The following is a 25,162-nucleotide window of genomic DNA, read 5'->3' as shown; positions in this document are numbered from 1 at the left end:
ACTCGTGCGATCGGTTCTAGAATATTGCTCAAGTGTATGGGACCCATATGAAATAGGACTAACAGAGGATATTGAACGTATACAGAAAAGAGCAGAGCGAATGGTCACAGGTTTGTGTGTTCAGCGGAACAGTGTCACAGACATACTGAAGGAACTGAACTGAAAGACAGCTGAAGATAGACGTAAACTATCCCGAGAAAGTCTAATAACAAAGTTTCAAGAGCAAGCTTTAAATGATGACTCTAGGAATGTACTACAACTCTTTACGTATCGCTCACATAGAGATCATGAGGATAAGATTTGAATAATTGCTGCACGCAGAGAGGCATTCAAACAATCATTCTTCCCGCGCTCCATACGTGAATGGAATGGGAAGCAACCCTAATAAACGGTACATTGGGTCATATCCTCTGCCATGCCCTTCACGGCGGTTTGCAGAGTATAGATGTAGATGAAGAAGTATTCAAATGTAATGAAAGTTAACAATTACCGTACAATTAGTTTATAAATAAACTCTATGTGACATTGTTGGAACGAAGCAAATATATGTATTTCACTGCATATTTTTTTATAAATTTGTTCACAAATTAGATAATTATTTAAAGTTTAACACCTACTATATTTCTGTTAATTGATTCAGAATGTTTCAGTGTTTAAATGATCACAACATCCAAAATGAGATAGAACAAGTTAACATTTAAATTCCCATTTAGAAACTGTTATGTTCAAAATGATAATCAAGAAAGAAAATAAACAACATTAAAAGCGCACATAGTTGAAAATTCGGAAATTTTCGGACATTTTCACATTTAGTGCGACGTGTGTGCTTGAATCTGTGAAGGAAGCAGAGCCAGTCTTGGTTGGATCTTAGATCCCCTTCCAGCTCAAGTCGAGACCGATGTTTCGTCTTGATTAATGGCATTGCGGAAAATGTTGACTGACACAAGTAAGTTGATGCGAAGGGCAATAACACGTCCACTGCCCTTCTTGCTAAACTGGGATATTCATTCCGAGACTGCCCCAAAAATTTCCAAGAGACATCGAAATGTTCTATCACTTGTGAGTTCTATTAGCTCCTCCTGTTCTGCTGTTGACAAGTGGTCTGTTATAATCGTATAAGAACGGATCATGGATCCAGTCATACTCAGAAGAAGGTTCTGGATATGTATCCTCGAATTGTTGACTGAGGGCTCCGAATCGTTCTACGCCGATCCGAGTAATTTTACCTGCATACGAAATATTTTCCTTCACGAAAACATTGAGACAGGAAAACATCAAGTAGTTTCCATTCTCCATCTGGGTTTTCCAAAGTCAAAGTGTTCTCTTAAACGCAAGCACTTTCTCGCTTAGAAACATAATATTACACTTTCGGCTTTGGAGTGATACGCTAAGATCATCCAGTTTCTCAAAAACGTCCGTCAAGTAGCACAATATTAGAAGCCATTTTTCTTCTGGAAACAGAACCACGTGTATAGGATTGCTGTTCAGTAGGTAAAGACCAAGTTCATCCTTCAGCTGCATAACACGATGAAGCACTTTATCACGAGGCAACCGACGTACTTCCGTATGTAATAGAAGCGTATCATCTGTAGAATCAATCTCCTCTCAAATAACGGAAGATAGCCTACTGTTTAAAGCTATTGCTTTCGCTGAATTTACAGCACCGATGGCATCGTTCAGCACTTTATTGACTTCCCGTTGTATTACTTTAGAAACCAGTGCCTCGCTGTGTTTCATGCAATGTGTGAATTTTATTAAAGCAGAAACAACACATACTCTTGCCATAAAATGCTTTTTAGTTCCAGTAAAAGCTGCCACCCAAAAGGGACATATACCAGCACAGTTTTTCCGTGGCAGATGGTTGTCAACAGGAAACGAATTCACAAGAAAGAAAATATCTTCGCTTGTAGTCCTCCCTTCCAGAGCTTTGCAAAATAGGAAGTCGTCGTGGGTGTCGTTTTTAGAACAGTTGCATACAAAAACAAGAAGCAGGGAAATATTTCAGATATCAGTACTGTCATCAAGGACCAGGGCGAATTTTGGGCTACCAGGAAGACGCGGTAGCAATTAAGTTTTCATGTCGGTGGCTGTTGCATCAATACGACGAGCCACAGTGTCATTTGCGAGTAGTATTGACTTCAGACTCTCGCCAAATCTTTCTCCACGCATTATTTCTCACATTTTGACCGCTGTGGGAAGAAGTAATTTCTCACTGTGGGTTGGTAAATGACGCGACCAGCCACAAAAAAATAACACAAATAATTTTTAATTATTTTATTTTAGTGCCATAACCGGTTTCGGGCTACCATGCCAATCTTCAGGTGGCTAATATTTTCGTTACATAAATGTTTTTATCAACAGCACGTCGTCTGCTCCACTGACAAAATATTTGAGTATTTAGTGCCGCTTTATCAGTTGTTTCATTAATAAAAATACGTTAGAGTGCTTGTATTTTTATACATAAATATATATGATGCAGAATAGTTGTGTTCACTTACATACGTTCCAGTAGACGACGATCTGTTTTGTTGTGGTCCATGTGGCTTTCTAGCTCGATGTATATGTTCTTGAATTCAACCATAGCACATACATTGTAATTAAATCAATGTGGTACACTTCATAATATATTAAAAGGCGTTTTCTGCATCGCACGTGTTATTAACTTAATGTTGTTCTTTACAATGCAAAGATTGTCATTAAGCAAAAAGATATCATTCATTAAATATTGACCAGGAATGTAAACAGAGCCAATATGATGTGTGGGCTGTACAACATACAACACGTTAATAACAAATAATGTTTGCACCTTAAGCGAAAACTTATTAATAAAAGACGATAGGATGGTTTTTAATTTTTTTATGTTATTTGATCAATGATAGTCTGTGAATTGTAAATAAAAATATCAAATGTAAAACACATACGCGATGCTTAACACGCATTTTAAGAATATTATGAAACTTGCCACATTGATTTATTTACGATATGTGTGCTATGGTGGAATTCAAGAAAATATACATCGAGTTAGAAAATCACTTGGACCACAAAAAAACAGATCACCGTCTACTGGAATGTAAGTAAGTGAACACAACTATTTTGCATCATATACGTTATACATAAAAATGCAGACACTTTAGCGAATTTTTATTAATGAAACAACTGATAAAGTGGCACAGAATTTTGTGCAGTGTGGATCAAATCATCCATGTTACGAAAAATATTAGCCATCTGAAGACGGACATGGTAGCTCAAAACCGGTTATGGCACTAAAATAAAACATTTAATAAGTATTTGTGGCTGGTTGCATAATTCACCAACTATAATTAACGGCTGCGGAGTTCACAAGATCCAACAGAGATAAAATGATAATGTGGGTGATTTAATTTTTGCGACTGAGTAGGATACCTCTAGGGATTCTTTTGGGGGCGTCTTAGAAACTGATACATCCTTTTTGAGGAGTATGACATTTCCTTTTATTTGTTGCTCATGACGCTTAAGAAATTCTATAGGTTCATTTACATAGCCTGAATGTTCGGCTGCACATATCTCTTTAATTTTGTAGGCTTCAGACTATCGTTGGCTAGAATCTCCAAGCAAAGAACAAAGTGTGGTCGCATCTCATTCTTCAAAAGAATGCCAGTAAAGCCTAACGTCAGCTAATCGACTTAGTATGTACAAATGGTTCAGATGGCTCTGAGCACTATGGGACTTAACTTCTGAGGTCATCAGTCCCCTAGAACTTAGAACTACTTAAACCTAACTAACCTAAGGACACCACACACATCAATGCCCGAGGCAGGATTCGAACTTGCGACCGTAGCAGTCGCGTGGTTCCGGACTGAAGGGCTAATTGTCGTTAGTGATTTTTAAATATTTGGTAAGTAGCTCACCCTTGGTGAACGGTGGCAGCGGCTCTGTGATCAAATATCACTCTCGACTTATCTCAGCGTTCGTACTGACACGATCAACTGATCAATTCTTGTGAAGTAATACAGCAAATTAACGATTGGGAAGCTTCCGAAGATGGTTTATCGAAATGAGAAACTGGTGCTAGCAATATTAGTTCACCGAAAGTCTTTTTCTTACATAGTATGAAATATAAATAGTTGAAAGCAGGCGCCCCCGTCTATTACTCTCTACCCCCTCCCCCCGCACCTCCCACCCCTCAGGGGGCCACACCCACCACTTTGAGGGCGGCTGCACTAGAGGAACGAGAACAACCTGGTGCAGTCCGTTGATATAGTAGAGTATCGAGCAGTAATTGGTTTCAGGCAGCAGTATAAATGATGCAGCTGCGTCAAGTTAATCTGACTGACTTTTTTAGCGGGGAATTCAGGCATTTATCTAAAAACAAACACAAAAATGCTTCCGTAAGTCTGTCTTTTTATTTCATAGTGATGACTAGGACTTTATAACAATTCCCACACAGTTCCACCGTCATATAAAAGCTAAGACTTACTGCACTGAAGCACTCATATTACCTCATCGAAAGTTTCAAAAAGGACTAACCGTAATATGTACATGGAGAATATCTATAAGAGTGAAATGCGTTGCAACAAATGCATTTAATGACACTAATACGTCCAATGAATCTAATCGAGTCACTGCCTGACAAAATAAACTGAAGCATCCAGGGGATATGGTCATATGTCAATGTAACTTCGTACATGTATACACTATCGGCGGGTATGTAACTGATTGGAGTTTACACTCCTTGTGACAGAACAGCTACTAGAGTACATTAGTGTTGTTCGCGTTTACTGTCATTGCTATTTGCTAGCCCTCGTAGGATACATATGGGGCGTGAACAGCGTCAGAAGTTGTGTGATCACTGAAGGACACGGAGGTGCAATGTACTGGTATGAGACAGCGTTATCAGCATTTTACAGAGTCTGACAAGGGCCTCGATATGGCCAGGTGGTCGACTTGTGCAGTATCCCGATTTGTGAGCGGTTGGTTGTGGCAGCCTCCCGATGTTGGACTGCATGGGGATGTTAGGGCAGGCACACTTGTCATGGCTCCGGTCGACCACGTCTGACCACCACAAAGAAGGATGTCTGTATTGTGCTCCAAACACATTACGACCTTTCACATTTGCGCCTGCCATCTGAGAACAAGGACTCCCTGCCACTTTCTGTGTCATCTCATATCGTTGGTCAGAGACTGGCAGCAGCCGGACAAGGAAACTCCAGCCCCACTTGTCCCATTCTTTCAATGTTTTGGAGAGGGACGACGGTGTTACTCCTAGAATCATGATGTGTGGAGCCATTGGGTATGACTTCAGGTCAAGGCTAGCAGTTATTGAGTGAACTCTAACGACGCAGCGGTTCTTCACAGATAACCTGCATCGTCATGTGTTACCTCTCATGTCACAGTATCATGGAGCCATTTTTCAACTGAACAATGCTCGCTCACGCATGGTACGTGTCTCCAAGAACTGCCTGCAAGATGTTCAGGTACTCTCACAAGATCCCCAGATATGTCCACAATACAACATGTGTGGATCCAGTTCTGACGTCAACTCCATCCGAGCGCCAGTATACAGGATATCAAGGACCAGCGCCTTGGTAGTGGACACAACGGATTTTTCTCATACTTCCGAACCGAATCACTAAATGCATTGAGGCCAGAGAGGGTGGAATGTCGTAGTGGTAAGAAGGCTAATAGTGCCAAATATTTTGCAAATTTGTCTACAGCATAGGGTAGCCACGAGGTCTGGGCGCCTTGCGACAGTACGCGCGGTTCTGTCAGAGGTTCAAGTCTTCCTTCGGGCATGGGTGTGCGTGTTCCCCTTAGCGTAAGTTAGTTTAAGATAGATTGAGCAGTGCGTAAGCCTAGACACCGATGATCTCAGCAATTTGGTCCCATAGGAACTTACCACAAATTTATTATTAATTTAAATTTGTCTCGATTTTCTAGTCACTGGAATTAAAACACACACCGTTTCAACTAATGAAGTTTAATTTAAGAGATAGATGGTTCAAAATCTTTTAGATGAATGAAGTATCACCATTTGTAACATTTCAGTGGGTTATACACTGGTGAGCTAACCATTATAGCTACCTACGTGGTGACGTATTGGTCCACTTCGGGAAACCAATACAGCAGTGACTCTGCGTGGCATGCAATCAATAAGCCATTTGTAGGTTTCAGGAGACATTTGGCAGCAGATTTCTGTGCACAGACCTCACAATTCCTGTAAATTACAGGCCGTTGGTCTGTGGACGCGGTGCCTGGTGTCCAATAGTGTCCCAAACGTGTTACATCGAGTTCCGCTCTGGCGAATGTGGTGCTCCAGATATCAAGCTGAGTTCACTCTGACGTTCAAGCAGTCCAGAGCTGTCATGGTGTCTCCGATTTCTACAGCAGGTCCCATCGAAGTCCTGGTGATTGTCCCTAATAATATACTGGCCCCGCTGGCTCGCGTTGGTGGTGCGGTGTGTGTTTCGAACAGCCGTTCCCCTGGACAATGGCTTATTGGGACACGACCTTCGGCCAGGTGTAACAATACCCGTCATTCATTTGATCAGATGGCCCATTTTTATTGTTCCACGCTCCAACTCGATGATCCTGTGCCCACTAAGATCGTGACTGACGATGCCTACACGATCGCTGAACTTTGTCGTTTGATCTGTCACAGATCACCGCCTATCCTGTTTTTCAAAGCGAGAATGCCAAGTTCAGTGAGTGGCTCTAACTTACAACTCAGTGTCACCCACTTCTGATTTGATTTCCCATGCGTCTCTGCTCCATTTATATACTTCCCTTACTTCGTCACGATGATGTTGGTGTGTGTGTGTGTGTGTGTGTGTGTGTGTGTGTGTGTGTGTGTGTTTGTGTGTGTGTGCATGCATGTGTGCTCTCCCATGCGTTTTTATAGTGGAAATGTTGTGACATATTTATGGATTGGGCTAGCCAGGGAGGATGTTGCGACTTATGGTGGGAGACAGTATAGCCAGAAAAAGTTTTTGTAACGTTGGAATCATGCTGAGGTCATTGATAAAGGAGTACACTGATATTTTAAGTTCATACAGACTATCAATTACGCCAAAACCAATCTTCCATGATTTTAGGTATCTTATGATATACCACAGTCACAAAATTGATTGTATCGTCTTAATATATAATTTTCGTCTCCGCGACTATGTAAAAGGCATTTTGTTTCGTTACCATACACGTTTCGCTTATTTCGTTTTCGACGCGTGTTCAGTATTTTTTGTATTTCTCACTACATTTGTAGACTGCTATTGACTTTCCCCGCTTCACACGTATAACACTAATTATCTGCGACCGTACAACTTACTTAGAGCAGCAGCAATAAATTATGTACACAAAATTCGCTCTGAATCAGTCTATTTATTAGTAAAAACCGTATCAAAGTCCCTACTGCAATTTCTTAAATTAGCTTTCACATACAGGCGGAAAGACGCGGCAGGCGACTGTAATTCGTCATGGTTCAGGCTATTTGCACGAATTATTTGTAAACGATATACACAAACTTTCCTTGGGACTTTATCTGTTTGTGAATATCGTATCAAAATACCCACAGTAGTTACGGGATTAGCCTTCAGGCACAAACGGCAAATACGGTCGTGTACTTTAGCTCATACTGTGAATAGAAGAAGATATGTATAGATTCTGGTAAGAATAATTTCGTGTCGCTTGAAAACTGCGTGCACTGACCGTGATTCAGAGCGGCAAATTTTTGTGTTTCATTCTCGCAATTTACTGATAGACTACCAGACCCGACGTAGATTTCGGTCAAGCTTCACTTTTCTCTGGATTTTCGGCGGCTGTTTGCTGCCATTCTTGCCAGATTCTACCTGCTCTGTAGCGCACCAACTCCCATGGTTGCGAAGAGATGTCACTTCGAACCCAATCACATTTGCAACAGATGACAATACATACAATACACACTCATCACTAGCGGTAATAAATTATATACATACACCTTCCTACTGTATCAGTCTATCTATTAGTGAAAAAAATATTTGCTCGATTTAAATACTTTGTAAGTATATTGTACGTATTCTAATTTAGTTCAATCCTCATCCGTTTTTAGTTCTTTCTCGCGTTTAGTGGAGAACTCCATGTTAGCAACTTTTGACGGGATTGGTATTCAATGTTATTACATCTTGTCATGGAAAGAGTGTGTATTTCAGCTCTGAATTGTTCTGCTCCTTGCCACTGAGTATGCTATGTAGTAGTAGTGAGGGCGTACGTAGTTATTGTGCAAAGTATTATTCTGCAGCAAAAATATCCTGTATCTAAGTGCATATTTCAACATAGGATTGTGTGGTACAGTGTGAACGTACTTCCACTATACTTAATGCTGCTGCATGTAGTAAACTTTGGTTGTATAGAATTCACTAGTAGGTCCAATGACGAAATCGTGTGTGTGTGTGTGTGTGTGTGTGTGTGTGTGTGTGTGTGTGTGTGTGTGTGTGTGTGTGTTATTTGCTTTTAAATTTTCATTGTAGTGGGAGGATAATTGTAGTAAATCTATTTCTGCTAAAACTTATTGTTTGGAGTATCTGTTAATGACGTGTGAACACAATTACGTAACTACTGTTGCCTTTTTAGCATCTGCAGGTAAGGATGCCTTGGTCACTAATACTGCATGGCATACTCTATGGTAAGAAGTAGCATCATTCAAAGCACAAATGCATTCTCATTCCATGACAAGATGTAATAAAGTTGTGTACCAAACCTGTTTCCATCATATGCGAGAAAGTACGAAAAACGGATGCGAACTAAAATAAAGCAGAATACGAACAATATATTTACAACGCATTTAAATCGAGCAGTTCATACACTGCTTCATACGCAGGAACAGAGTCCACAAAACAATATGCGACGAAATCAGCTTCTGTTTTATATGAAACAAAAACAAGTAGCCGGCCGCGGTGGTCTCGCGGTTCTAGGCGCACAGTCAGGAACCGTGCGACTGCTACGATCGCAGGTTCGAATCCTGCCTCGGGCATGGATGTGTGTGATGTCCTTAGGTTAGTTAGGTTTAAGTAGTTCTAAGTTCTATGGGACTAATGACCACAGCAGTTGAGTCCCATAGTGCTCAGAGCCATTTGAACCAAAAACAAGTATGGAATCATTTAGTTCAGGCAATATTATAGATGCATGCAAAAATAAAGCAGAGTACAAACAACACATTGAAAATGCAACTCAAAGTGTGCAAAATACGCCATAAGTCGTAATCAGGAGCAGAATGAAATGACGCAACCTTCTGTGACATTTCATATTGTGGCGGGGAGGGTTGGTCTCTCACTATTCTTCACAACAATCAGTCCACCTGCCTGGGTAGGCTTCAGGTTGTCTGCCCTTCACTCTGTGATGTTAGATGCTGGTATAGCAGACAAAATCAGGGTCGACAAAAATTCGACTAAATACCTTCCACGCAAAGACCATATAGCTCCAGTCCATGGGGAGCAGCTGAAAGTTAGTTAAACTATCGAGTGTTCGAGATTCTTGCATGACTCCTTTTTTTTTAAAAAAAAGTTTGAAATTTCCTTTAAAACAAGGAAAATAGTTATCAAGTCCGTATTTAATATACCGACATTATTTATGGAATGTGGCTGACTGTCTCTTTAACAAGTTCGTACCCAAAAGCAGCCAGAAGAAATTTTGAACGTCCTAAACAGCTAATGAGCCACGACTACTTGCGAGATAATGCATTCAGTCGTCCAGTAGGCTTCTTCTAAAGAAGTGCTCGTCGCCATAATGTCTCGTAATCAGCACGAAACACGCCACGCGGAGTTTATGTACGACATGAAAGGTTCACAAGCAGATATCTCATAAAATAAACCACTCACAAGGCTGAAACTTTCACAAAATACTCAATACTGTAGTCGTTCTTCTTCAACGACACGAGAACCGCTGAAACGCGCCAATTTCTTCATTCTGGTACAAATTTGATCAGCACGGTTTAACATAGGTGTCTACCGGAAGACAGCTTCCGAGCGATCATCTCTACTCATAGATCTGAGACACATAGCCCTGCTCAGACACTCGGGAAACGCTGAATTTCTGTTGGCTAGTATGTTAAGCAACCATTCAGATCATCTCGAGCACTTCTATACTCGCGGTATTTTCAGTGTCAGTCAATCATATTATCACAAATAATTTAGACTAGAAATCTCGTAATTCCGAAAATAAATAAAATATAATGAAAACAAAACACAAATCGTTTCCACAGAATAAATTACTAATAAATTTAATACTCCACACCCCTTTTGGCTGCCTTTTACAAAATCAAACTCACTCGGACATACGTCACACATTCTCCTATTGCACAACAACTTTCTCACACATACATTTGCAAAGTTTTAATAAAATATCACATTCTCACTTTACTTATGCCCTCAATTCACTCTCTGTCTCTCCAAAACACTGTCACAACCAAAACACAATAAAATAATAATTTTCCAAAGTACTTTTGATTACATTAGAAATCTATGGTAATGAAAATAAAGAAAATTCCAGAAAATTAGATTATATGAACCTATCCTCTTGCTGGAGTTACAGTTGATACTGTAGGTGAATAAATTACAGCCCCAACTCGGTTTTACAATGCCACTGTTATTATGTGTTTTAGGTAAAAATTTATATCTCCGAAAGTATTGAAGTTATTGATTTGAAATTTTAACAACATGGTTGTGTTATCGATAGAATTTGGTACACTAAGTATGAAAAGGATCGATTAATATTTAACAGCACTTCTTCAGATTCATAGAGCGTATGTATAACGTGTTAAGCAAATACAAAGCTTGCCCGACCACGTCAGCTGTGCCAGCGTGTGACCCTAAATCTGTTCTCCTCCCGGCTCAGCGGCAAGCTAACGCTTTCAGTGCAAGAGCAGAACTCGTAATAATTTTCTACGTTAGAGTATCAGATAATTTTTAAACTTTGACATGCGCTAAGGCGCAATTATTTCCACTTGTTAATGGCTGCACTGTCGATATTTCAGTATTGAGATTTACAAATAAATAATTTTATAGTCAAAAGACGATATTTACAAAATTTTACATGATTGAAACCAAGGTACGAGAATTTAACCTTAGTTTTGACTGAGATTTCTCGACTATAATACTCTGCAAGGTCACAAAAATCTTTTGGTTTCTAGGCACTGCATTCTACTGCTAGACTACGAGACCAACCCTTGAAGTATAAAAGAAAAATACTGTCATCGAGCCGGCCAGGGTGGCCCGTGCGGTTCTAGACGCTTCAGTCTGGAACCGTACGACCGCTAGGTCGCAGGTTCGAATCCTGACTCGGGCATGGATGTGTGTGATGTCCTTAGGTTGGTTAGGTTTAAGTAGTTCTAAGTTCTAGGGGACTGATGACCTTAGAAGTTAAGCCCCATAGCGCTCAGAGCCATTTTTGAACTGTCATCGAACTCGCGTATTTAGAACTAAAAATACGGATTTTTGAGCCGTGTGTCCTAGTATCCAATGTTCACTGACAGGCCACTATCAGCACTGCCGCGCTCTTTTTCCGTATGGTAACACGGGCCTTGCACTTCTAACATTTTGTGGTCCCTTGCTGTCACCGACATGATTTAAGAGAACTATATTTCATTCGACCAGGGTAGTCATTGTCGTTATTTTATCACCTAATCACGGTACTTCCGTACCACTCCATCATTGTCCACTAGAGAGGTCAGTGGTTAAATCGCTTAAAACAAATACCGATATGGCTGTGTTCAAAAGGACTCGGCCGATTTCCTTCCCTCACCGTCCTCCAATTCGAATTTGAGCTCCATCTTTAATAACCTAGTCGTCAATGTGATGTTAAACCCATACACCACTTCCTTCGTCAGTGGCACATGTACAAGCAGATGGCTGCGAAGCCCAACTTCTGACAACATGTAATGAATAACCTCCCCTGAAAAATTTGCCCTATACCCAATAAATAATTTAATACTCGCTCCCACACACATTACCACATAGTGTCTCTCTGAGAAAGAGTAAACATTCTAGGTAAACATAAGTGGAATTCTTCGCAACTCCTTGTCACGTAAGGGCAATTTCAGATTCATTGCCCACCTTCAACGGTTATCAGCGGCAGCACATATACATCTACCTCTACGTGATTACTCTGCAATTCACAGTAAAGTGCCTGGCAGAGGGTACATTATCGGTACATTATCAGTCATCCCTGCCGATATCTTAACACCATTATTATATCAAAAGTTTTTCTGACTCTTAACACACGAAATCAAGCCTACAGATTGTGTTTATACATCATTGTATTACTCCTCTCGTTCTTCACTTGACATCGTATGTCTATTACAGTGGTATACAGGGCGTTAGAGTATATGCGTGCCAATTATGAGCACGGTTAATCATACGAAACGACTGCTAGCTATTTAACTCTGTTTGCTGTGCCTGGGGTCATTACCAGAACTTTACCTGCCTCTTTAGAACAGCGTGACAAAAAACTTGTACTAAAACTCTTCCAGCGACTAAGAATGGATAGTTTACTGAGAACTTGCGATTTTTCTTTATTCTTCTTGAAACACAGTGAAAGTCAAAATTTCCTGTCTGGCATTAAATCATTTTACAGTTGCCTCTTATCTAACCCATATAACTTAAACTAATGTAATAGCGACAATGTGATTCTCACAGCTTTACATGTAGAAAATTATCACTGCACAATGTGCGTTTGATGATGATGAGTCCCATACTCCGAGGAGCGTAGGGGACGATGCAGGGGACCGGTACCGCCGTACTAGCAAGGTCCTAGCGGAGGTGGTTTGCCATTGCCTTCCTCCTACCGTAATAAGTATGAATAATGATGATGAAGACGACACAACACCCAGTTATCTCGAGGGGGGAAAAAATCCTCGACCCCGCCGAGAATCGAACTTGGGACCCCATACGCAGGAAGCGAGAACGCTACCGCAAGACCACGAGCTGCGAACGTAATATACGTCTAGACGAAGATAATGAGTTCACTTTCAGAGAACATATGGCACTGTACAAAGGTTAGATTAAATGATGGAAGGTACTGGATAGCAGGAGCTCACCGAAAGTGGTAAACAGACACATCCATCAGTTTCGGTAAATGTTTCAGCAGTATAATTGGTTATAGGTGGATTAAGTCCTAATAATTTCTCATGTGACTGTGCAAAAACACGTGATAATGACCGTCTAAGCACATTAAATACTTTTCTGTGTTTCATTGCTCTTCATGGATCGAAAATGGATAAGTAATATCGTAAATTTTTAGCCACTGCCGTCTAAATGATTGCGGATGCAGTAGAAGAAAGATTTCCTAACTATTTCGAATGATGGGAATTATGTAGTCGGCTGAATCTACTTTTATCTTAAGACTCTTCAGTGAATTTCTATTTAATAATTATTTCATTCTCATAGACAGAACTCGTACTAACTACACGCTCTGTTCAAATATTTTAGACCTCATAAATTTTCCAGAGTTGGATTCAGTGTCTATGCTGACTCAGATTCACAACTTTCGGATCGATTACCTTCTGCGACACGTACTTTCGACAGCTAACTTTATGTTCGGTGGTAAACTTTCTCGGTGTTCTCAAGAATATTTCGCAAGGAGATTTGCCTTCGGAATCACAGTTTCTTTATTTTAGAAACTTCTGCTTTCACAGACTCGGTCGTGACTCGCTGACGTGATGCTCTTGCCGAACTCAGCCGTATCTTTTCCTACTTCTTCTCGTGCACTGATTTATACCCAGAAGGTTTCTTTATTGTAATTTCATAATCCTCTGGACAACGAAGAGTATGACAATAAATGTTGTGAAACTTCCTAGACCAAGAAGGATTCATATGAGTGAAATGAGCTTTGTACCCCAAAAATGGTCTATTACAATATAAAAATGATTAGAATACGGAACTGGACATGACCTTTCATTAAGAAAATCTGGTATTGTGTGAAAGCCACACATGCCACTAATAGAGCCTGTAAATGTTGCGACATGTAGTAAAAAAATGATATACGTTTATGTTTAAGCGATCTGTTGACAACGATATTATTACATACAAAGCACAAGCTCGGAGTACAGAACGATGGCGAACGAGGTCAGAAGTTCACACTTGCTATGTTAATGGCGTAAGGCATCCACGAGCTCACTAAATTTGACTACAAAGGTTACCAGCCAGTGCTCGAATACATAATCTGTATTGGCTAAACCAGTTTTCGTCACTATTGTAATGTTTAATAGTTCATACACTGAATCAAAAAAAGAAAAAAATCGCAACACCAAGAAGGAGTTGTGCGACACAAACGAAAGTTGGTAGGTATGCTTCTACGTCTATGTGTGTGTGTGTGTGTGTGTGTGTGTGTGTGTGTGTCTTTGCAGCTTCCTCGCGCTCAACGCCGAGATTATCAGCACACTTACACATATTAAAAGAAATGAATGTGAATAGAATAATTAAAATTTTTGTCGCACAGTGTGGAGGAAACCTATAAAATTACACTTATGCAGCCATTCCACAAGCGAGTGACTCGCTTTGATCCACACACTGTCTCACTGGCCTCAATACAACGGAAAACGGTGAGATGTGCTATACATGGGATTAAAACAGAAGTAAAACCACGGAAGAGCTAAAGCAAAGGCACAGGGAGTGTGACTGGCTGACCAATTACAAAAAACATGTGTGAGCCAGTCACCCTGTCAACACATTAAAAACATCTCCCAAAAATTTGCAGAAACAAGTTGGACAAATCACAAAACTTTAAAACTCTAACGACATTCATTTCAGTGTCACCTAAAATAAAGGAAAACTCTGCCAGCAAACATGCCGCTACCTTCTGGTCCGAAAATAAAACACAGTCCAGTAGAATGTGGCTCACAGTGATCTGTACGCCACAAGTACCACAGATTGGAGGGTCGTCGTGCCGGGACAAGAAGCCATCCGTCAGAAAACTGTGTCATATGCGAAGACGAGTAAGAATGACCTCATCCCGTCTTCGTGGCTACAAGGAGGTACGTCACGGCTGCGTAATGGGCTTTGCTAGACGTCTTCCCATTGACGGATGACTCTGTACCTCAACAGCTAGGAGATAGCACGCATGGAATTGGCACACTGAAATAGCTGAGGATCACGACACGCCTCCCTGGCTGTTACATCTGTCCATTCGTTCCTCGCAATACTCATGTGCCCTGTTACCTAGCAGAAAGACATTCCCTTCCCCAGCCGTCGTAGTTGGAGGAGGGTGTCCTGGATATTCTGGTCTGCTTTATCTGCTGGGTACAACCGTTTGGTAGAGTGTTGGGCACTCAGAGAATCAGAACAGACAGGGAATTTACCACATGAAGCACATTTCATATGCTCCATTGACCGCCCTGTAATTCCTCGTATAAGACAGTAAAGTTGCTAGGCTGTCGGACCTTGAAGACACAATCAGGGAAAACAACAGAGCAACCAACGGGGACCCCCTGTTTCGACCCATCTGTAAAAACAGCAGTACAGACGCGATGCTCAGCTTAAATGACATAAAATAATGTATTAAATACATATGCAGGAGTGCAATCTCTCCTGTGCTGCATTAAATCTAAAATTACTCTGAGCCTGCAGTCACCGTGATGGCAGGCCGTTAATTAAACCCTTGGATTTGGGGTTGTACATGATCCATACTAAGTGAATCTAGCACATATCGTACACGGATCCCGGACGACCTTGTTGCTCGAGGTTGATTGGAGAAAAGGCGTTCCAGAGGCTAAACAACAGCAGTATGGTAGGCAGGTGTAGTTGGAGCAGCGAGGATCTTACATGCCTGACGCACCATGAGGAGCTGCCGCCATATGGCGAGTAACTCTTTCTCAGCCTCAGCACAGAGACTGTGTATGTGGCTGACCCTGCAAGCACCCATGGGCAACCTAATCCCTTCATGATGGATAGCGTCAATAACCTTTATGTAGGAAGACCTCGCTGACTCGTACACTGTGCATCCATAGCCTAGCAGCGAACACACGAAAGCCCTATAAAACTGGAGCAGCCGCGCACTGTCTCCTCCCTAAGACCTGTGGCTAACGCACTTTAAGATATTCAATGCCTTCTGGGTTCTGACTTTAGATTTTTCAGGTGTGTTGACCATGACAGTCTCGAGCAGAAATGAGACCCAGAAATCTCACTGAGTCATTAAAATGTGGAATGGCATCCCTCATATGCAAGTCACATAAATTAAAAGTACGAGGAGAACGATTAAAATGAACACACACACGCTTCTTTGCAGAAAACTGAAAACCCGTTTTGCAGCCACTCCTCTAACCTCCGCAGAGTTACTCGCAACTGACGAGTCGCTGTTGCAAACATTGGAAGAGGAACAGAGAATAGCAAAATCGTCCGCAAATAAGGAGCACTGTAAGGGAATCCTTTGCAGTAGACGTAATACAGCCTTTCGCCAACTCGGGAACTTAAAAAAACGCTGAAACATTAAAAAAACGCTGAAACACGAAAGTCCGTCTGAGGATTGGGAGGGGGCCACGAAAGTCCCGTTGATGGAGCTGGGCGAGATTACTGTTCCGCCAAGTAGTAGCGTATGCTTTACTGACGTAAATGAATAGACCGAGGAAGCGATGTTTACGTAGGAGAGCCTGCTGAATAGCCGCCCCTAGCAGGGTCAGATTGTATACAGTGGACCAAAATCACTGGAATTCACACTGAGTGCGGCTAAGGAGTTGCCTACTCTCTAAAAAGAGACCAGACAACGTTTAGCCATTCGCTCTAGGGTCTTACCTACACACCTTCTGAAGGCTGACAAACGCAGGTGATAGCGCTAACAATAGCAGCCGCCATTTGTGTAGCGGCATTGGTTTTCTGGACTGCCCGTTTGAGAACAGAAGCAAAGGAGGCAGCGAACGTTGGCGGCTGCATGGTCTTGTATATATTATTGGCTTCAACTTATGGGATGGGCATTGTCGTTTTTTTCTCCTGGATATTCCGTTCTTCAAGGAAGACACTGCAATCTCTGCTCCAGACGGGGTGATCCCAAGAGCAGTTTTGACACATCCGAGGAGAGGAACAACCGACTTCATTCTGGGTGGCTTTGCCATATTTGCTACAACTGGCTTCTCTCTTACAATCAGGTGTAGTGTTCCCAAAGGGCTGGCATTTAAAACAGTACATTGGATTCAGGAAATAAGGTTGTATATTTAGAAGAAGGAAACCTGCCTTTACATGCTCTGGAAGTTTGATGCTGTTAAATGTAATTACAAAAGAGTCTGATTTGACATGATCGTCATACACCAATTTTCATAATGTTTTGCACGTCAACAATTTTTCCAGGGACCACTCAGCTTTCATTTCTTCTTGGGGAACGTCAACCAGATTGCTGCAAGTCACAAAACCTTTGCTGCAGTTGAAGGTGTTGCGTGGTTCAGTTTCAATAGCATACTCAGCGAGTCACTGAGCTTTCGGAAGGTTCTTCACTTGTTGGGAACAAGACGTATCGAGCAACAGAGTCCCATTTCTCAAGCGCTTGACAGATTTTAAGGTTCCATCAATGCCCTCTAAATCTTTTTGTGCGTGGAATGGTGAAACTTCATCGAAACTGACTTCTTTTCTTTTAACTATTATGTAGACACTCTGACAAACACGATGAATTCTGATACCACTGACGGAGTCAAGAGGACTTGCTAACCTAGCCCTCTTTTTAGACTGCGGCCAACTCTTTCCACTGGTAGGGGGAAGAGAAACTTTCGAAGGTTACATCCAGGTCCTACGAGCAGCTATTCCACTTAGACAGAGCCCCACGTGCCTAGGTAAGCCTTTTACAACTGAGATGTGACAGGTTCCCCAGAGGTTGCCTGATAACGACTCTTCCACCTCAACAGCCATGTATCTCATCAGTGCACAGTACGACATGAGACTGAAGGTTTTTTTTACAGAGTATTTTACCATCCTCTAGATCCGGCCGGTCAAGCCAAGATCCCCATTCCCTGTGACACACGAAGTTCCGCCGCCTCGCCGCACAGTAGTCCCTGCAGCATGCCCAGAACTTACGGTGACAGAGGACTCGTGGCGCTTACTAGTCTCCAGTTCAGGAACGCCGCCGGCCTGAGTGGCCGAGCGGTTCTAGGCGCTACAGTCTGGAACCGCGAGACCGCTGCGGTCGCAGGTTCGAATCCTGCCTCGGGCATGGATGTGTGTGATGTCTTTAGGTTAGTTAGGTTTAAGTAGTTCTAAGTTCTAGGGGACTGATGACCTCAGAAGTTAAGTCCCATAGTGCTCAGAGCCATTTGAACCATTTTTTCAGGAACGCCAGGGTCGCCAAACCCATACACAGCAAGCTAATACTGAGCCCCTAAAGGCTTCTTCATCTGAAAAATGATGTCTGTTCAAATTTCTTTCCAGTTTCGTAAGAATGGCGCTAGCAGCACCACTCTGAGAATACAAATCACGTTTGCTTCAAATACATGCTGTAAAGGTCGTGAGGGTTAATTACTTTTGAGATTGGACGTGGTGAGTAGATGTTAGTCAACAATGACTTTAAGGCGACAAAGACGCCATTGTCAACACCATACTGAGTTTGAACTTGCTCGTGTAATAGGGCTATAGGAATGTGGATGTTCCTTCTGTGATACTGCAGACAGATTTTACAGGAATGTAGCCTCTGTACATAACTGCTGGCAGTAGTGGTAACGAGAATATATGGGTCTCAAGAAGAACGGGCTCCAGACAGTGACGTGGCCCTACCGAGAAGGAAGACCATCGTGTTCGGCGTACGGCTCTGGCGCAACTTAACTGCACCTGCAGCAGCAATTTGAGCAGCGGCTGGCACCACAGTGACACAAAGAACTGTTGCAAATCGGTTACTTCAAGGTAAGATCCGAGTCAGGCGCCCTGTAGTGTGCATTTCACTGAGCCCAAACCGCCGCCATTCGTGACTTAAGTGGTGGCAAGGGAGATCTCATTGGAGGGCATGGTGAAGATCTGTTGTGTTTTCTGATTTTGCCTTGGTGCCAGTGATGGCCGAGTGTTGCTGTCGGCGTGCTAGACACACTGTACTTACACTTGGAGTTATGGTCGGAGGTGCGGTTTCGTATGACAGCAGGAGCACTTTCGCAGTTATCCCACTCATCCTGATTGCAAATGTGTACGTCACTCTCGTGATCCGACCTGTTGTGCTGCCATTCATGAACAATATTACAGGGGATAGCTCCGTAAACTTTCCCGGCGTACTCTTTGGTGATATTCATGTCGAGTCTCCAGACGGAACATATCGTCATCTGCACACAATATTTCGGCGATCCACCTAGCCACCATCTTCAGGTGAGTAAGTTGTCGCACTACCTCTCCAGAAATTCCAGTTAGTGCAACAGCTTACATACCTGAAGAACGCGGCCAGGTGGACCGCCGGAATATTGTGTCCAGATTACGATATGTTCCGGCTAGAGACCTGTCACGAGTATCACAATTCCAGGGGCGTTTTCCAAGAGGGTAACGCTCACCCACCTACCGCTGTTGAAACCCTACATGTTCTACAGAGTCTCGACATGGTGCAGTGGCCTGCTCGATCACCAGATCTGTCTCCACTCGTGCACATATCGGACATTATCGGACGACAACTCCAGAATCATCCACAAACACCATTATCCATGCCTGTATTGACCGACCAAGTGCAACAGGCGTGGGGCTCTATCCCATAAACTAATATCCGGAACCTGTACGACGCAAGGAACGCACGTTTGCATGCTTGCATTCAACATTCTGACGGTAACACCGGCCATTAATGTACCAGCATTTCACATTTGCAATGGTTTATCCCGCGGTTGCATGAACCTGTGATCTGGCAATGTTAATCACTTAAATATGTTACCTAGACAAATACATACCCGAAATTTCTTTACTTTACATTAATTTTTTTTTTTTTTTTTTTTTGTGTTGGGGCGTTTTTCCATGAGTCTATTACTTCTAAGTTGATGGCTGTATCAAAACGGTGCATGAGTGAGCATTTCCTCAACGCTGACTCCTACTACGTTCTGACTCAACCACCCTGTAGTAGGAGCCTTGACGCAGTGCTCACTCCTACTATGTTCTGATGCGTCCATCGACTAAGAAGTGATATGAGCTACTGAAACTGACAAATGTTTCGAAACTGGAATAGACATTAGACAATATATATGTGAGCACTGGCTGATACCATCTGTAATCGAGATTAAAAACGTACTTTTCAGAATAACATACTGCCTTGATCGATTAAGCGAAACATTGAAAAACTTACAACTGGATGCGTGGATCGGGATTTGATCTGCAGTCCTCTCGAATGCGAATCCAGTGTCTTAGCACTGTACTATCTCACTCTGAACTGATCTCAGAGAGCTTCAGGATATGTTTCAAAGGATTCTTTTTGTATGTTGCTTGAATACGAGTCCACAGAGCATCAACATTTCCAGGACGATTAGCGCCAACAAGTTACCGCTCTATCATATGCCAGAGTGATGGCCGAGAGATCCTGTGAGCCAGGGAAACACCGGTTCTCTTTGTTCTTTGGGAACGATTGCGCTTTTCTCGTCAAGTATGACCTGCACGTCAAGCTTTGTACGTGAGCGACAGTGCAGCATAGTCTAAAGTCAGTTTGCTGAAACAGATTGTGTTCAGACTGCTCTCAAAACGTGCCAGTTGAGTTTTCGTGCTGTACCAAATGGTGCCCCGAATTATCGCTTTCGACGTTTGTCCACTACGTTGTTTACCAATCTAGGTTGTCAGATTGTAACCACCAATATAATAACCACGGTGTATGCTGCTATCGCTATAGAATTGGCTGAAGTGGGATTTGTCCGAAAACTGTATTCAATATGCTAGGATGGCGTTTATGTGACTACTGTAATCTGAGAAGTTCGTGCTTTCTGACACAGAATGCGACACAGTAGAAAATTGTAAGCTCAGTTATTCCACAGGGAGCTGTGTAGAGAACCTTGCTGGTCCAGTAGTATGTTAATGATCCAATATACAATATTTATAGTAACCTCAGACATTTTTAGGATGGCGTTATGCGTAGTGAATTAGTATTTGAAAACGAAACAGCACAAATTTTCCGTCAATTTTGATAGGATTTCAAGGTGAAATCATCAATGGCAACTTGCTTTAAATTTTCAGAAATGTGATGTTATGACCTTCTCAGAATACGGAAATGTAGTATTTTGTGACTACAACATCAAGTTACAGTTGGAATCAGTTAAATCGCACAAGTACCAAGATGTACCAACTTGTAGGGATACGAAATCGAATGATCGCTTTGGCTCACTCGCAGGTAAGGCACACTTTGCGCCATTGGTAGGCTACTGCAAAACGTACTACAAAGGAGTTAACTTACAAAATAATCTTGGACCAAAACTAGAAGATTGTGATCCATTTCAAGTAAGACTAACTGAGCCTACTGAAGTCTAGAAAGAAGGTTAGCACGAATGGTCACACGTTTCTTTGAACTATAGGGCAACGCCGCGAAAATGTCGAGAAACGTGAACTTGCAGACACGAATTATCCCGAGACAGTCTATTACAAACTTTCTAGAAACAGTTTCGAGTGAGAAAACTAGTAATATATGACAACTCTCACATATCACACATGGAGGCACTGTGAAGGCAGAATAAGTCTAATTACAGCGCATGCAGAAGCATTTAAGTAGTCCTTCTCCCCATGCGCCACACTTGAATGGAACGGGAAGAAACGTTAATACTTGGTACAGTGTGAATTACCATCCACCATTCACTTCACAGTGGTTTCCTGAATGTAGATATAGATATGCAGCAGGTGGACAGAAGTATGGATACACCAAAAACACAACATATAACTATGCCTAACATGGTGTTGGAAAACCATTGGCTTTCAAAAAGGCTTCCAGTGGTCTAGGACTGGATAAATGAAGGTCTTGTATGGTTTTCAATGGAATATTATACCATTCTTCCTGCAAAATAGTGACATATTCAGCTAACGATAATGGAGGTGTATAGCTATCACGCGCCCTTCTCTCCAAATTTGACCGCAAAGGCTGAGTAATATTGAGATCTGAGCCAGAGCGATGCGAACTGTGTGAAAAGAAAGGGGCCAAGTCGTCTTGCAATACACCATCAGCATTGAAGAACAAACATTGTACCATGTGATGGACCCGATAAGCCAAACTGGACACAAAATCCTTGGCAGTAATTTGAGGTTTCTGAGTCGTTATGCGGTCCATAGAAAACCAAGACACAGCTGCCCAAATGATCAGCCAACCCCCACCATCTTTCAATCTCGCGACGTAAACTATTCCAGAAGTTGGAAACAGTTTGAAACAAGCCTCATCCGACCTAATGACATTCTTCCATTGCTTCCTAGTTCAGAAGTCTAGGTTTCATGGCTTCGGCACCACGTTTTGCTGTTATGGGCATTTAAATTTCAAGCCCGACCTACATTACCCGGCCTATGGGACTCCGTTCGTGTTGTTTTGGTGCTTACAGGGTTCGCGAGAATGACATTCAGTTCTGCAGTGACTTCGACAGCTATTGTTCTCTTATTTTTCGTCACAAGTCACAATTCTCTTCAATGACCGTCCATCCCGCCCTTTCTTCCGCGCTGTGACCTAGTTTTTCAGTTATGACACTGGTACATTTCTGACACACTGTGCATTTAGTTACGAAGACTGTTTCTGAATTTTAGGTGACACCTGAAAATGTTAATTAAGAACGAAACCTGTTATGGCATAACAAACGCATTTCAAATACAGCTGTGGTGCTTTTTTTATAATCATTTCCACAGTAATACAGCATCTTCAATAAGACGGCCTTAATTAGTTAGCTTACGTGACCGAAAATGTGTTAGACCAGGGGAGTAGCAGTACGCCTGATAATCGACCGCTCTTCTCGTTTACTGGCCAGCATGAGTGTGGTTTTTAGGCACTTTAACACAGTCGTCTCAAGAAATGTCCGAGTTCTCTTCATATCCTCCTTAGAAACACAGTAAAGAAGGCATGAAATACGAATACTCATAGAACAAACAAGTAAATTTCGCACACTACGTTCTTTCGTTGTGATTTTTGACATTTGCGGCGATAAGCAATGCATTCTCACGTAGATTTAAAATAGAATTAGGAATAATTGTATAACAGAGAATGAATCTTTATTCGCATACCATGCCACGGCTGAATAAGCGCTGAAGGAAATGACTCGAAAAATGTGTGTGTGTTTGTGTGTGTGTGAATTCCTACGGGACCAAACTACTGAGATCATCGGTCCCTAGACTTACACGCTGCCTAAATTAACTTCAACTAACTTTTGCTAAGAACAAAAAACACACCCATGCCCAAGGGAGGACTTGAACCTCCGGCAGGAGGAGCCGTGCAATCCGCGACAAGGCGCCTTAAACCGCGCGGCCACTCCGTGGGGCGAAATGACTGGACTAAACTACAATGTGCATCCACTCGATAAGTAAGAGCATATTATAACGGCTCGTTTTACATTTAACGCTTTTTAGTCGAATATTATTGGTAGAAATGTTTATAGTAAGGTCAATCCCATACAGTATACTGTCATAATGCAGCACACACGAAGTGAGATCGGAATCGCTATTCACCTTTATAGTTTCTCTTTCCAATAAATTTTTTTGACTACTCCTTTCAAAAACTTGGTTTTTAATTCGTTCTCTGATTTTAGAAAAAAAAATGTGTTTGCCTTTACTGATAGCGACATCATATTATGATTTTTTACGAAGCAGAAGCTAGGCAAATTAATGTAAAATATCGTTGTAAGTTTTGAATATGCTACCTGACACAGATATTATTTTTGAGATAAATTTTTGAGCAATTTCAACTGACTGTAGTGGTAGAAAGCCTTAAGCAAGACGAAGTTACTATAACAATATCAAACTCAGCTATTTTAAGAACTTGATAATCTTACAAATTGTGAAATAGCAGCAAATAATTCTCATTTTATCATTTTTCGAAGTTATTATTGCATGTAACAAAATTTGATATGAAACAATCAGCTAAGAAAGTAGTCAAGTAATATTTAAAGCACGGGTTACTTAATTAAAATTCGATTTTGAATAATCCTTTCACAAATTAAATTATATGAATACCCCGTTACTGTTTCGTGTAAACCACGGAAAGTTTCTTTTCTGTTGTTTTGTACAACCAATAACGCCAGTGATGTTGAATGTTGCGCAGCCACTTGTAACTTTAATAGTGGCAACTATTTATTTACAGCTCGTACAAAATAGATACGTGTTTCAAAGTTTTACTGACCTTCAAAGTAGTCACCAGCATTGTGTATAACGCCTTGTCAGCGATTTGGAAGTCATAGGATACTCTTAGCAGTGCCAGTTGTTTTGACAGTTCGAGCGGCGCGGTCTATTGTCCGACGAATTTGTAGCAGATCTGAAGCGAATGCCGTGAAGTGTTTCCTTCAGTTTAGAAATCGATTTGAACCCACGAGGGCTTAAGTCAGGAGTGCAGTAGTTGGTATAGCACTTAGTAGCCCCATCAATCAAACAAATCAGTCAGTCTGGAACCGCAACACCGCTACGGTCGCAGGTTCGAATCCTGCCTCGGGCATAGATGTTTGTGATGTCCTTAGGTTAGTTAGGTTCAACTAGTTCTAAGTTCTAGGGGACTAATGACCTCAGAAGTTGAGTCCCATAGTGCTCAGAGCCATTTGAACCATCTGAACCAAACAAATCAGTAACAGCTTGCACTGTATTTGCCTGAGCATTGTCTTGCAAAATGATGGTCAGGTACTGCAGAAAGTGTCATCATTTTGTCTCTATACTGTTCTTTTTTGGAACACAACCCACGACCAGCTTAGAAACAGAAGTGATGACACTTTCTGCAGGACCTGACCATCATTTTGCAGGACAATGCTCAGGCAAATACAGTGCAAGCTGTTACTGATTTGTTTGACTGATGCGGCTGCTAAGCGCTATACCACCTACTGCACTCCCCTGACTTAAGCCATCTTGAGCTCAACTCGATTTCTAAACTGAAGGAAACACTTCACGGCATTCGGTTCAGAACTGCTGCAAATTCCTCGGGCAATAGACCGCACCACTGGAGCTGTCAACACAACTGGCACTGCTAAGAGTATCCTACGACTTCCACATCGCTGGCAACGGGTTATACATAATGCTGGGGACTACTCCGAGAGTCAGTAAACACGTATCTATACTCCTGGAAATTGAAATAAGAACACCGTGAATTC

General features: G+C 41.9%; 1 non-coding gene across 1 annotated transcript; it reads left to right on the top strand.

The window, feature by feature from the left end:
• Nucleotides 1-18,045: 18,045 nt before the first annotated feature.
• Trnas-gga lies at nt 18,046-18,129 on the top strand. Its single transcript is given in 2 exon segments — nt 18,046-18,085; nt 18,095-18,129. It is a non-coding gene; the product is annotated as a tRNA-Ser (tRNA).
• Nucleotides 18,130-25,162: the final 7,033 nt, after the last annotated feature.

Source organism: Schistocerca americana, chromosome X, assembly GCF_021461395.2.
Source record: "Schistocerca americana isolate TAMUIC-IGC-003095 chromosome X, iqSchAmer2.1, whole genome shotgun sequence".
Lineage (NCBI taxonomy): Eukaryota > Metazoa > Arthropoda > Insecta > Orthoptera > Acrididae > Schistocerca > Schistocerca americana.
Note: the sequence above shows the minus strand (reverse complement) of the source record. Positions and strands in the feature narration are given on the sequence as shown.